Source organism: Gossypium arboreum, chromosome 3 (assembly GCF_025698485.1).
Source record: "Gossypium arboreum isolate Shixiya-1 chromosome 3, ASM2569848v2, whole genome shotgun sequence".
NCBI classification, from domain to species: domain Eukaryota; kingdom Viridiplantae; phylum Streptophyta; class Magnoliopsida; order Malvales; family Malvaceae; genus Gossypium; species Gossypium arboreum.
The window spans coordinates 30,215,298-30,228,428 of record NC_069072.1 but is presented as its reverse complement, the minus strand read 5'-3'; the positions used below and the strand labels follow the sequence as shown (position 1 = coordinate 30,228,428).

General features: G+C 38.3%; 1 non-coding gene across 1 annotated transcript; it reads left to right on the top strand.

Moving 5' to 3' along the window:
- The first annotated feature begins 8,133 nt into the window (after window positions 1-8,133).
- LOC128290925 (small nucleolar RNA R71) lies at window positions 8,134-8,240 on the top strand. The gene has a single exon (XR_008280704.1). It is a non-coding gene; the product is annotated as a small nucleolar RNA R71 (small nucleolar RNA).
- Window positions 8,241-13,131: the final 4,891 nt, after the last annotated feature.

The following is a 13,131-nucleotide window of genomic DNA, read 5'->3' as shown; positions in this document are numbered from 1 at the left end:
TCTAGTCAATTTAAAGCTACTTTAGACTTTTCTAGACGAGATCGAGACCGACTTCCCGTGAGTTCTCGAGCCACTTCGATTGCTAGTTTTTGCAATGATCAACAGAACAGAATCGAGTGTAAGCATTGTGGTAAATGGCATTCTAGAAATTGTAGATTGCATGATCGGTCTTGTTTTAAATTTGGATCGATGGATCATTTTATCTGAGATTGTCTGATGTTAATCAAGCAAAACACCATTCAGAATGCAAGACCAAGTAACATGTCAGTGCGAGGCAGACCACCCAGACATTTGAGTAATGTAGGTGGTAGTCAGAGAGGGACAAAAGATACAGCAGTTCGATCTGAGGCTCATGCACCTACCAGAGCATACGCTATACGCGCTCGTAAGAATGCTTCTTCCCCAGATTTTATTACCGGTACTTTCACTCTTTATGATACTAGTGTTATTGCATTGATTGTTCCTAGTTTGACTCATTCATATGTGTGTGAAACATTAGTATCCAGTAAGACTTTACCTATTGAGTCTACTGAGTTTGTGATTCGAGTATCAAACCCCCTGGGCCGGTGTGTTCTGGTTGACAAAGTGTGTAAGAATTGCTCATTGATGCTTCGAGATTCATGCTTTTTACGGCTGATTTGATGTTGTTACCTTTTGATGAGTTTGATATAATTTTGGGCATGGATTGGCTGACTTTGCACGATGCTGTTGTTAATTACACAAGAAAGACCATTGATTTGTGATGGAATGTCTCGTGATAAGTTTTATATTTATAATTGATCGTACTTGAAAACTAACTATTATCACGATGAAGGCAAACGCACCTATCGAACAGTAGTCTAGTTTATAGCAAGACCAGAATGTCGAACCCACGGGAACTAAAAGTACTAGTATTAACTTTCTTTTTATTATCTAGCCTAAAAATAAGGGGATTTAGTTTATCCAAACTAAGAATGCACAAGAAGAAAATTGGGGAAATACTTTTTGGAAAACTGATTGATTTGGACAATAAACAAGGAAAAATCCACCTAGACTTCACTTGTTACTTGACTCTGAACCAGACGATTTATTCACTTGACTCGATTCGTAGAAATCCCTAAGTTTATTATTATCTCCCTCTATACTAACAACGTCTAACCCTAGGTTGATTAATTGAAATCTCTTTATAATTAAAACCCATAGTGTTGCATTAACTCAATCTATAGATTCCCTTATTAGGTTTGACCCTAATCTGACAGATTTATGTTGCTCTATGTCTAGAGGTGCAATAAACTCCACTTAATTATGCTAGATCTACTCTTAGACAGGGACTTTTACTCCTCTGAATAAGCACATCAATACTTGAATCAATATTCTGGAATATTAAAGCAAGAATTAAACTAGAAGGAAATTGAAGGCAGATCTTCAGTCTTGAAGGAGAATCCGGCTTCTGAGATGGATCAATCGGCTTTCTTCGAGTAATTCATTGCCTCCTACTCCGTGTGTGTCTTCTAGGTATCTCCTGGGGTGTTTATATAGGCTTTAGAATGCTTCAAAACCCTCAAGAGTGGCCTTTTTCGAATAGAACTAGACTTGGGCTCGACAGGAACACACCCGTGTGGTGTGGCTTAGGCCGTGTTTAGAGTATGTTAAATAGACACGGGCGTGTGGTCTACCCATGTGAGGAAGTCCAGGCCATGTTGATTTCCCACATTGACCCATTTTCTCCGTTTTTGGCCCTTTTCTTGCTCTTTTTACTCTCCTATGCTCACTTAAGTATAAAACTTGAAATTAAAGGGTAAGGAGCATCGAATTCCACAAATCTAATGATAATTCATCCAAAAATATGCTAAGCATGGATAAAAATATGTATAAATTATGACTTATCAAATACCCCCACACTTAAGCGTTTGCTTGTCCTCAAGCAAAATTTTCAACTCACAACCAAAATAAATTCTTCTTAACTTATAATTCTCATCAATAATATCTCAAAATAATCCATAAGTAATCATACATTGAAAATTCAACTTGAAGAACATCAAAGTTTCAAACATTCCAAGTTGAGCATTTTATCACGAAAACATAGATGTCTCCCCTCATCTAAGTAATCACCTTTGATTCAAAATATCACAGAGTTTCACATCCTTACTAAAGATTCACTCAAATCACTCGACGTGTTTAAGGACAAGAAATTTAGCACTCAACAGCCAATATGAAGAGTTATTACCATAGGCTTACGTGCAAATCAAATATCCATCACTATATATTGAGATGATACATCAATCAAAAGGTCTTTAGAGGGTTGTAACGTGGCTTTGGTTAGGGGTTGTGGTCACAAGCTGAAAGAAATGGTTAGAATCGAGATTAAATTGAAAAACTACCTAACTAGAAAAATACTAAAACTAACAAATTACATTCTTAATTAGAAGATCCTAGAGCTGAGCTTTTCTTCATGGAATATGGAATTAAATACTTAAGCTCAAAAACAAAAAAAATACTACTAATATGTATGTATGTATGTGTATATATTTTTAAGAACAAATCAAGTACATAGAACTTTGCTAACTATCAAAAATAAAACATAGCTAAGTAATTTATTCAAACCAAATCTCGATAAAAATAGGGATCAAATGAGGGGATTTCAACAATAATGGGTTATGGGTTAATATTGAGGGTAAATTAATGAATGGCTTGTTAAGCTCAAGGGGGTTCACTAAGGGTGAATTATGAGGGTAGACTTTTATGGAGTAAGTGGGTTAAACCTAAGTGCCTTTATCATCTTGACATATCAAATCAAATGGTGTGGTCTTGACATGCATAATCGAAGCAAGTTCTAGAATAACAAATCAATATTGACGCACTCATAGCAACAATAAAAGTGAGCATGAAAGAAATAATATATGCTCTAAAGGCTCAAAATCTTACAAAAATTATGGCTTTTTGATGTTAAACCTGTGAATTTCAACTCAATATAATACCTAAACTTGGGGAAACAACCTAAAAAATTTTAATTCTCAAAAATCAACTTATCATACTTGATTCTTTAATTCCTTAAAGTTTAAACAATCAATGCATAAATGCCTATGTTTTAATTCAGGACATATCAATAAAAATCATAAATTAATCAAAATTTATTCTAATACTGATATGAGTGAGTCACGTGAGAATAAGACAAAATTTAGGGATTTTTCTGATAATGATATAAATAACCCCCCTCCCCATACTTAAGATGTAAATTGTCCTCAATGTACAAAGATAGACTTACTGAAAAATATAGATATAAGATCATAAGATAGGGAAATAAGTGAAACTTCCTAATGTTAGATGAAATCCTTGAATTGGAGTTATGGAAAGTAATCGGCTAAGGCAAGGGTGAGATTGGAGGAGGATACTCTAGTGGTGGTAGAGGTAGGGTCTCACGACCATAGTGTCCAGCGAAGAGGTTATCGTGGTGGTTGAGCAAGACATGGCAGTCGTGAAGGACCTTTTCCCTTGGAGTTGCAAATTCCTAAGTAGTGAGCTTTGGAGCTCCTTATAACTGTGATAGAATCAATTAACTCTTTAGGAAATATAAAGTAGCATGATTACTCGTAAAGAAATGGCCGAAACATAATTTGCTTAATATAAATTTTAAAACCTAAGGATGAAGTAAAAATAAAATTAAAGAGAAATAAAACAAAAAGTATTTTTAAAAAGATAAAAGTAAAAACATAAAGATAATAAATAAAAATCTTCAAAAATCATCATCTCTAGATGGATCGCGAGGTGGGGGTGGCGATGAGATGTGAAGGTGCTGAAAAATCTGATGTAAGGTTTCATCAATGTGATCAAAGTGCTGAAAACATTGCTGCTCGAATCGAGTGAGACGCTCAGAGATGTCAGAGAGTGAAGCAGCTGCATGAACTGGGCGATGAATAGGTGGTGGCTGAGAGGGTGAACCCTCGTGAGGTGGTGGGACATCATCAGTAATGTCCTCTGGGTCCTCCTGCTCGGCTGATTGGACGAGGCGGTACTGGGGAGGATCAAATCCACATCGTCACTCGATCATCCTCATATGGAGCATACTCGAGATGCCTTGTGGGGACATCTAACCGATGAGGGTGAGGGAGGATGCTTGCGTCGTCATGTTGAGGAGACTGAAATACCGCGCCAGGCGAGTCACATAAAGGCCGATGGAAATTACTCCCTTCCTATGCCACTCTATCTGATATCGAATGGAGAGGACAATGAAATAGGCAAGGTAAAATACATGCCCATGTGCCATGCTCCATAAAAAATAGGCATCGCCAGTGTTGACGACGCCAGTGCTCTCTCATCGTCCCGTCAGGATGTAGGTTAGGATGGCTTGTAGGTATCTCAAGGATGGGGCGAGAGCCGATGCCTTGGAGCGACTAGGGTCATAGGTGGCCTAAGCAGGGACTAAGGCCTTCCAGCAATTTGGAGGTGAATAGTGGATGTGGCGATGCAGGCTGTCAAAGTCATCGTCGTCCATGAACTCCTCCGTGTATAGTCCTAAGGCGACACTAAACTCAAGCACGGTCAACTAGCGAACTAAACCGCCGAGACAGAATTGGACCGTTTTGGGATCATCGAACTCTGTCTTAATGACTTGAAGGTGGAAGGTCGAACAAAGTTCGAGTGTGAGCTCGAGGTACGTCAGCTCGATGATCTTGAAGAAGAGCCCCCACGGGTCAGTAGTCAGGAGAGCTCGGACTGCGTCAGCTAGTTGGATCTGCTCTAGGGCGGTCAACAGCCCACACCTAGGGGTTGGGCCCGTAGTATCTGAAATAATTCCTCCTATGGTCCCTGTGGAAATTAAAGGAGTGGGTGTCGGATCTTGGTGGTAGGACCTAAGGAGGATGCTACTCCTTTTCGCTTCTTCGAGGCGAGGACGGCAGTTTTCTTACCACGTGGATTTGACATGGTATAGCTGCAAGTAAAAAAGATTAAGTCAACAATAATTCCCACAATAATAACTTGCTAGTAAGATAATATGGGTACACATTCAAGCATGTTAAAAACGTGGTGATATCAACGGGCTAAATATAAGATGGTCAGAGTGCTAAGGCTAAACCAAGAGAATGGTAAAAGATCAATGAAGTTATAGTAGCTAATACTAGAAATGGTGATTACTAGAAACTTGATAAATAAAACAACGAAACATAAATAAGAATTATTAAGCATGCAAATTACTAAGAATAAAACAAGTATAAGTCAAGAATTAAAAAAAAGTAAAATATAATCGGGTGAAAGGAAAACAAATGACAAATGAACGATGGTGGTGCTTGACGAAGGAAGAGTGCAGCTTCGATGTGCGGTGGATGGCGCCAGCTGTAGGGCTGGTGCGAAGGCCACGAACGTGGGTAGTGAAGCCGTGTGATTCACAGTGAGGGCATGCAAGGGTGAAAAGAGGGGAAAAAGAGGAAAGAGAGGGGAGAGAATGGAAGAAGAAAGGAGAGTTAGGGGTGGTCAGTCGGTGAGGAAAAAAATTGCAGTAGCTAGGGTTAGGGTTTTTTTTTGGGGGAAGGGGATGATGAATAGTGGGGGTTTATATAGATTTTGGGGCACACGACCGTGGGACACACCCGTGTGCCCTTATTTCAGCCCGTGTGTTTCGTTATTTTCAAATTTGGACCCGTCTAAAATTTGGCCCACGCCCGTATTCCTTGGGCGTGTTGGTGCACACGACCGTGTCCTGCTTCGTTTGCTTCTCCCACACCCGTGTATATATGTACACGCCCGTGTTATTTTGACAGGTTCGACCACGGGTGGTGGGCACAAGCGTGCCGCACACCCGTGTTAACTTCTCAGTTTCTACCATGGCTTATAGACACGGGTGTGTCACACGCCCGTGTTGTTTTGGCAGAATTGCCCACGGCCACGTCACACAGCTATGGCAATGTATCAAATCCCGTGTTTGGGAAAAATTTGCTCTGTTCTCACACGATCGTATCGCACGGTAGTGTCTCTGCCCGTGGTATGTGCACGGCCTAAGGCATGCCCGTGTACCTGGCCGTGTGGATTTGGAAAACCAATGTTCAAGGACTCAATTAATGATTTAGATGTTAAAACTAAAATTTTAAAGAAATCAACACTTTTAATGCTCAGGTTGCCTCCCGAGAAGCACTTATTTATAGTCTAAGCTCGACTTACCTCACTTTCGTGTGATTACGGTAGATTGAGGAGTTGAAACTCCTCACCTCTGCTATCAATTTTATCAAAATAAGGTCTGAGTCGAGTATTATTTACCTTAAAAGTTTCGAATACAGTATGTGTTACCTCGACTATACCATGTGGAAAGATGTTCATTACCGTAAAGGGAGTCACTCTGTCTGTATTGTGCTTTAAAGTAGCAGGGGTCAATTTCATCTAACAATACTTTGTCCCCAACTTTAATTTGCTTTGTTTCATCCTTATGCTCATCGTGGTGTTGCTTCGATTTTTTGTGTGCTTTTGGTTTCCCCTTGACAGGTGTTCGTCATTCATCTAATTCATTGCTCTGAAGTTTTCGTTCTTCGTGAGTCAGCCTGTTTCCGTGGCATGGGTTAGGCTCTATCACGTTCTTACTAAGGGGCTCCTGCAAAGAAGTTTGAGTTGTAACATTATTTAAATTAATCAAACTTAAAGAATCGTTTCGATTGCTAGGTATTTTAACAGAATCACAATCTTGGAGAGTGACCATGTCATCGCCTACACGAAGTGTCAATTCTCCTGTGCCAACGACAATATTAGTTCTAGTAGTTGCTAAAAAGGGTCGTCCTAAAATCAAAGGTATGTTACTATTCTCTTCCATATCTAGAACAACAAAGTCTACTGGGTATATAAATTTATTATTTTAACAAGAACATCTTCAATGATACCCCTAGGAAATCTAATGGTTTTATCAGCCAATTGAATGCTCATCCTAGTTTGTTTGGGTTTCCCAAGACCTAGTTGTTTCAATATTTTATAAGGCATACATTAATGCTCGCCCCTAAATCAGCCAATGCATTATTCACATCTAAGCTACCAATTAAATAAGGAATCGTAAAACTCCCTGGATCTTTCAATTTTTTGGGCAGCTTATTCTGTAGAATGGCTGAGCAAACTACGTTTAGCTCCACATGCGACGCCTCATCCAACTTTCGTTTATTTGCTAAAAGCTTCTTTAAAAATTTAACTGCGTTTGGCATCTGCAAAAGGGCTTCAATAAACGGTAAGTTAATATGTAATTTCTTTAATAGTTTAAGGAATTTACCAAATTGTTCGTCTGTGCGGTCTTTCCTTGTCACAATGGGGTATGGCACACGAGGTTTGTACTTTTTACCTACCAGTTTTTTCTCACTGTGGTCCATCTCACCTTTACCTTTACTTATCATAATTCCTTGCCTCGGTTTTGGTTCAGGTTCAACTAACCCTTCTTCATCTTGAACGGTAATCGCATTAAGCTACTCCCTTGGGTTAGTTTCAGTATTACTCGGCAAATTACCTTGTGGTCACCCAGAAATCAATTTAGCAAGCTGGCCTATCTGAGTTTTGAGCCCTTGGATCGATGCTTGCTGATTCTTAAGTGCTGTCTCGGTATTCTAAAAACGAGTTTCTGACACCGAGATAAATTTTGTTAGCATCTCTTCAATGTTCGGTTTCTTTTCCTATTGGTAAGGTGGTTGTTGAAAACCTGGGGGATGTTGTGGCCTTTGATTTCCTTGGCCACCCCATGAGAAGTTGGGATGGTTCCTCCAACCTGCATTATAAGTATTACTGTATGGGTTATTTTGAGGTTTAGAATTCTTGTTACCCATATATTGAACTTGTTCCTCCTCGGTGCTATGGTTGAAGGATTGATATTCTATGTGTACTCCTCCTCCATTTGAATCGCACCTCATCACTAGATGTACCTAAGTAAAACCACATAAATCGATAATCTTTGTATTTAAAAGTTCTACCTGGTTAGATAGCATAGTAACTGCGTCGAGGTTGAAAACACTAGCTACTTTTGCCGGCTTTATTCTCATGACTTGCCACTGATAGTTATTCAGTGACATCTCTTCAATAAATTCGTAAGCCTCTTCAGGTTTTTTGTTGTTTAAAGTTCCACCGGTGGCTGCATCGATAAGTTGCCTTGTTGAGGGGTTCACACCGTTGTAAAAAGTCTGAACCTACAGCCATAGAGGTAACCCATGGTGAGGGCACCTTCTCAATAGATCCTTGAATCTCTGCCATGCATCATAGAGTGTTTCTAGATCCATCTGCACAAAAGAAGAGATATCATTCCTCAACTTAGTCGTTTTAGCCAGCGGAAAATATTTAAGTAAAACTTTTTCAGTCATTTGCTCCCAAGTTGTGATTGACCCTCATGGTAACGAGTTCAAGCACTGTTTAGCTTTGTTCCTCAATGAAAAGGGAAACAATCGAAGGTGAATGGCATCGTCAGAAATGCCATTGATCTTAAAAATGTCGCAAAACTCCAGAAAATTCACCAATTGAGTGTTTGGATCCTCGTCCTGCAAACCATCAAACTGAACAAACTATTGTATCATTTGAATTATGTTAGGTTTTAGTTCAAAACTATTGTATCATTCAGCTCCTGTTAAAGTAGGTTTAGCATAGTCATACATAGTACGAGGAGCAGGATTCTGATTTATTGGATCTGCTGCAACCACAAGAGGAAGCTGATTATTTTGATTTTCAGCCATCTCCTCGGTTGTATTATGGATATCTTCCTCTTGTCTTTCCTCTATGTTTTTTAGGTTTCGCCTTATTTCTCTTCAATTTTTGCGAGCTGTGCTTTCAATCTCACTGTCAAAAAGTAATGGTCCTGACGGGTTTCTTCTAGTCATAAACTATAAAAAAACATGTCAGAAGAAAACAAAAGAAAATTTAGTAAAATTAACAAAACTAAAATAAAATTTAAATTGCAATAAAATAAATGGCTAAAGTAATAAAAATTAAGCATTCCTAATATCTTAGCTCCCTGAAAACGGTGCCAAAAACTTGATAGAATGTCTCATGATAAGTTTTATATTTATGCTTGATCGTACTTGAAAACTAACTATTATCGCGATGAAGGCAAGCGCACCTATCAAACAGTAGTATAGTTTATAGCAAGACCAGAATGTCGAACCCACAGGAACTAAAAGTACTAGTATTAACTTTCTTTTTATTATCTAGCCTAAAAATAAGGGGATTTACTTTATCTAAACTAAGAATGCACAGGAAGAAAATTGGGGAAATACTTTTGGGAAAACTGATTGATTTGGACAATACCCAAGGAAAAATCCACCTAGACTTCACTTGTTACTTGACTCTGAACCAGACGATTTATTCACTTGACTCGATCCGTAGAAATCCCAAAGTTATATTATTATCTCTCTCGAGACTAACAACGTCTAACCCTAGGTTGATTTATTGAATTCTCTTTCTAATTAAAACCCCTAGTGTTGCATTAACTCGATCTATGGATTCCCTTATTAGGTTTGACCCTAATCCGGCAGATTTATGTTGCCCTATGTCTAGAGGTGCAATCAAATCTGCGTAATTATGCTAGATCTACTCTTAAACAAGGACTTTTTCTCCTCTGAATAAGCACATCGATACTTGAATCAATATGTTGGAATATTAAAGCAAGTATTAAGAACACATAATTAAGAACAAATCAAGTATTTATCATATAATTCGGAAAATAATAACAAGATCCATCTTAGCTTTCATTCCCTTTAGGTATTTAGGGGATTTAGTTCATATATGTAAAAGAAAACATCTCAGAAGAATAATGATAACAAAACATAAAGAAACCCAAAAACCCCGAAGGAAATTGAAGAGAGATCTTCAGTCTTGAAGGAGAATCCAGCTTCTGAGATGGATCAATCGGCTTTCTTCGAGTAATTCCCTACCTTTTACTCCGTGTGGCATGCCCGTGTAGTGTGGCTTAGGTCGTGTTTAGAGTCTGTTAAATAGACACGGGCATGTGGTCTACCTGTGTGAGGAAGTCTAGGCCATGTTGATTTTCCATGTTGACCCAATTTCTCTATTTTTGGCCCGTTTTTCACTCTTTTTACTCTCCTATGCTCACCTAAGTATAAAACATGGAATTAAAGGGTTAGGAGCATCGAATTCCACAAATTTAATGATAATTCATCCAAAAATATGTTAAGCATGGGTAAATTACGACTTATCATTTTGAGATGTCAGAACAACGAGATTATTCGGATTGAATCTAATGATCTGAATGGTTTACCAGCGGTAATATCTTCGATGTTAGCTCCGAAATATGTAAGAAAAGGTTGTGAAGCTTACCTTGCTTATGTGCTTGATAGTAAAGTAACTGAAAAGAAGATTGAATCTGTACCAGTTGTGTGCAAGTATCCATATGTGTTTCCTGATGAATTGTCGGGTTTGCCACCTATCCGAGAGGTAGAGTTTGGTATTGAGTTAGTACCAGGGACGACTCAAATTTCGATAGCTCCGTATCAGATGGCACCTACTAAATTAAGAGAGTTAAAAGCACAGTTGTAAGAGTTAACAGATAGAGGTTTTGCACGACTAAGTTTCTCTCCCTGAGGTGCGCCAGTTCTATTTGTGAAAAAGAAAGATGGAACTATGAGAATGTGTATTGAATAAAGTGACTATAAAGAATAAATACACGTTGCCATGGATTGACGACTTGTTTGATCAGTTAAAAGGGGCTTCAGTGTTTTCGAAGATAGACTTGAGATCAGGTTATTATCAGTTGCGAGTCAGAGACTCCGATGTGCCAAAAACTACTTTTCGAACGAGGTACGAACATTATGAGTTTCTAGTTATGTCGTTCAGACTTACTAATACACCTGTTGTTTTTATGGATTTGATGAATCAGATCTTCAAGCGGTATTTAGATCGATTTGTAGTTGTGTTCATTGATGATATACTGATCTACTCCCGTAACGAAATCGAACATGCTGAGCATTTGAGACTTGTGTTACAGACCTTGCGAGAAAAACAGTTGTATGCGAAGTTTAGTAAATGTGAGTTCTGGTTACATGAAGTTAGTTTTATAGGACATGTTGTTTTAGAATCAGGTATCCAGGTTGATCCGAGTAAAATTTTAGCAATACTTGACTAGAAACCTCCAAGAAACGTTTCTGAAGTTAGAAGTTTTCTGGGACTAGCTGGTTACTATAGACGTTTTGTGAAAGGTTTCACTATGATTGCAACTCCAATGACGAAATTGTTGTAGAAAGATGTTAAATTTGAGTGGTCAGAAAAGTTCCAGAAAAGTTTTGATCAGTTGAAAGCCCTTTTGACCGAAGCTCCGGTGTTAGTTAAGCCAGAATCGGGTAAAGAATTTTTTATCTTTAGTGATGCATCTTTAAATGGTTTGGGCTGTGTTTTGTTGTAGCAAGGCAGAGTTATAGCTTATGCATCAAGACAGTTAAAGCCGCATGAAAAGAACTATCCGACACATGACCTAGAATTGGCAGCTATTGTATTCGCGTTGAAAATATGGCGTCACTATTTGTTCGATGAAAAATATCATGTTTATTCTGATCAAAAAAGTCTGAAGTATTTAATGACTCAGAAATATTTGAATTTGAGATAGCGTCAATGGTTGGAATTGCTAAAAGACTATGAGCTTGTAATTGACTATCACTCGGGAAAGGTTAATATTGTTGCTGAGGCTTTAAGCCAAAAATCACTGTTTGCTTTGCGTGCAATGAATGCACATATAGCTATGTCAGATAATGGTGCGATGATAGTTGAGTTAAAAGCAAGACTGTTATTTATTTAGCAGATTTGTGAAGCTCAGAAAATCGACAACGATTTGATAGTGAAATTGGTTCAATGTGATTCAAATGTAGATTCAGAGTTTCGAGTTGATGTTGATGACTGTTTGACATTCAGAAACCGAATATGTGTTTTGAGAAATACAGAGTTGATTCAGATGATCTTGAATGAAGCTCCTGGTAGTACGAAGATGTATAATGATCTGAACCAGCATTATTGGTGGCAAGGTATGAAACAAGACATTTCTGACTTTGTATCGAAATTTTTAGTCTGTCAGCAAGTAAAAGTCGAGCATCAGGTACCTTCCGAATTGCTACAGCCAATTATGATACCTAAATAGAAATGGGACAGAGTCACGATGGATTTCGTATCCGGTTTATCGTTGACACTGAGCAAGAAAGATACAATCTGGGTTACTGTTGATAAATTGACTAAATCTACTCACTTTGTTCCGGTTTGTACAGATTGCTCACTTGATAAACTGGTTGAATTGTATGTTTCACAGATCGTGAGAGTACATGGTGTGTCTATATCTATTGTTTCAGATAGAGATCTGAGATTAACATCGCAGTTTTGGAAGAAACTGCAAGATGCATTAGGTACTAAACTACATTTTAGTACTGCTTTTCATCCCCAGACAGACGGTTAGTCTGACCGAATAATTCAGATACTTGAGGATATGTTGAGATGTTGCATTCTCGAGTTCTAAGGTACGTGGGAGCGATATCTACCTCTGATTGAATTTGCGTACAATAATAGCTTTCAATCAAGTATCAAAATGGCACCTTATGAAGCTTTGTACAGTCGTAAATGTTGTACACCTTTGTACTTAACTGAGCTCAGTGAAAATAAAATATATGAAGTCGATTTGATCAAAGAAACCGAACAGAAAGTAAAAGTGATCTGTGAAAATTTGAAAGTAGCATCAGATCGTCAGAAATCGTATGCAGACTTGAAACGTAAGGACATAGAGTTTCAAATCAGGGATAGAGTGTTTTTGAAAGTCTCACCATGGAAGAAAATACTTAGATTCAGTCGTAAAGGCAAATTGAGTCTGAGATTTATTGGACTGTATGAGATTATAGACAAGATTGGGCCGGCTGCGTATAGACTGTTGTTGCCACCTGAGCTAGAAAAGATCTACAATGTAGTCCATGTCTCGATGCTTCGTAAATATTAATCCGATGCTTCACACGTGATTAGTCTGATCAAAGTTGAGATTAAGCCTGATATGTAGTATGAGGAAGAACCGATTCGTATTCTGGCTCGCGAGATTAAAGAGTTGCGAAATAAGAAAATTCCATTGGTTAAAGTATTGTGGCATAAACATGGAGTTGAGGAAGCAACGTGAGAGCCAGAGGATACAATAAAAGAGCGTTATCTGAACCTATTCACCGGTAAGATTTTTGG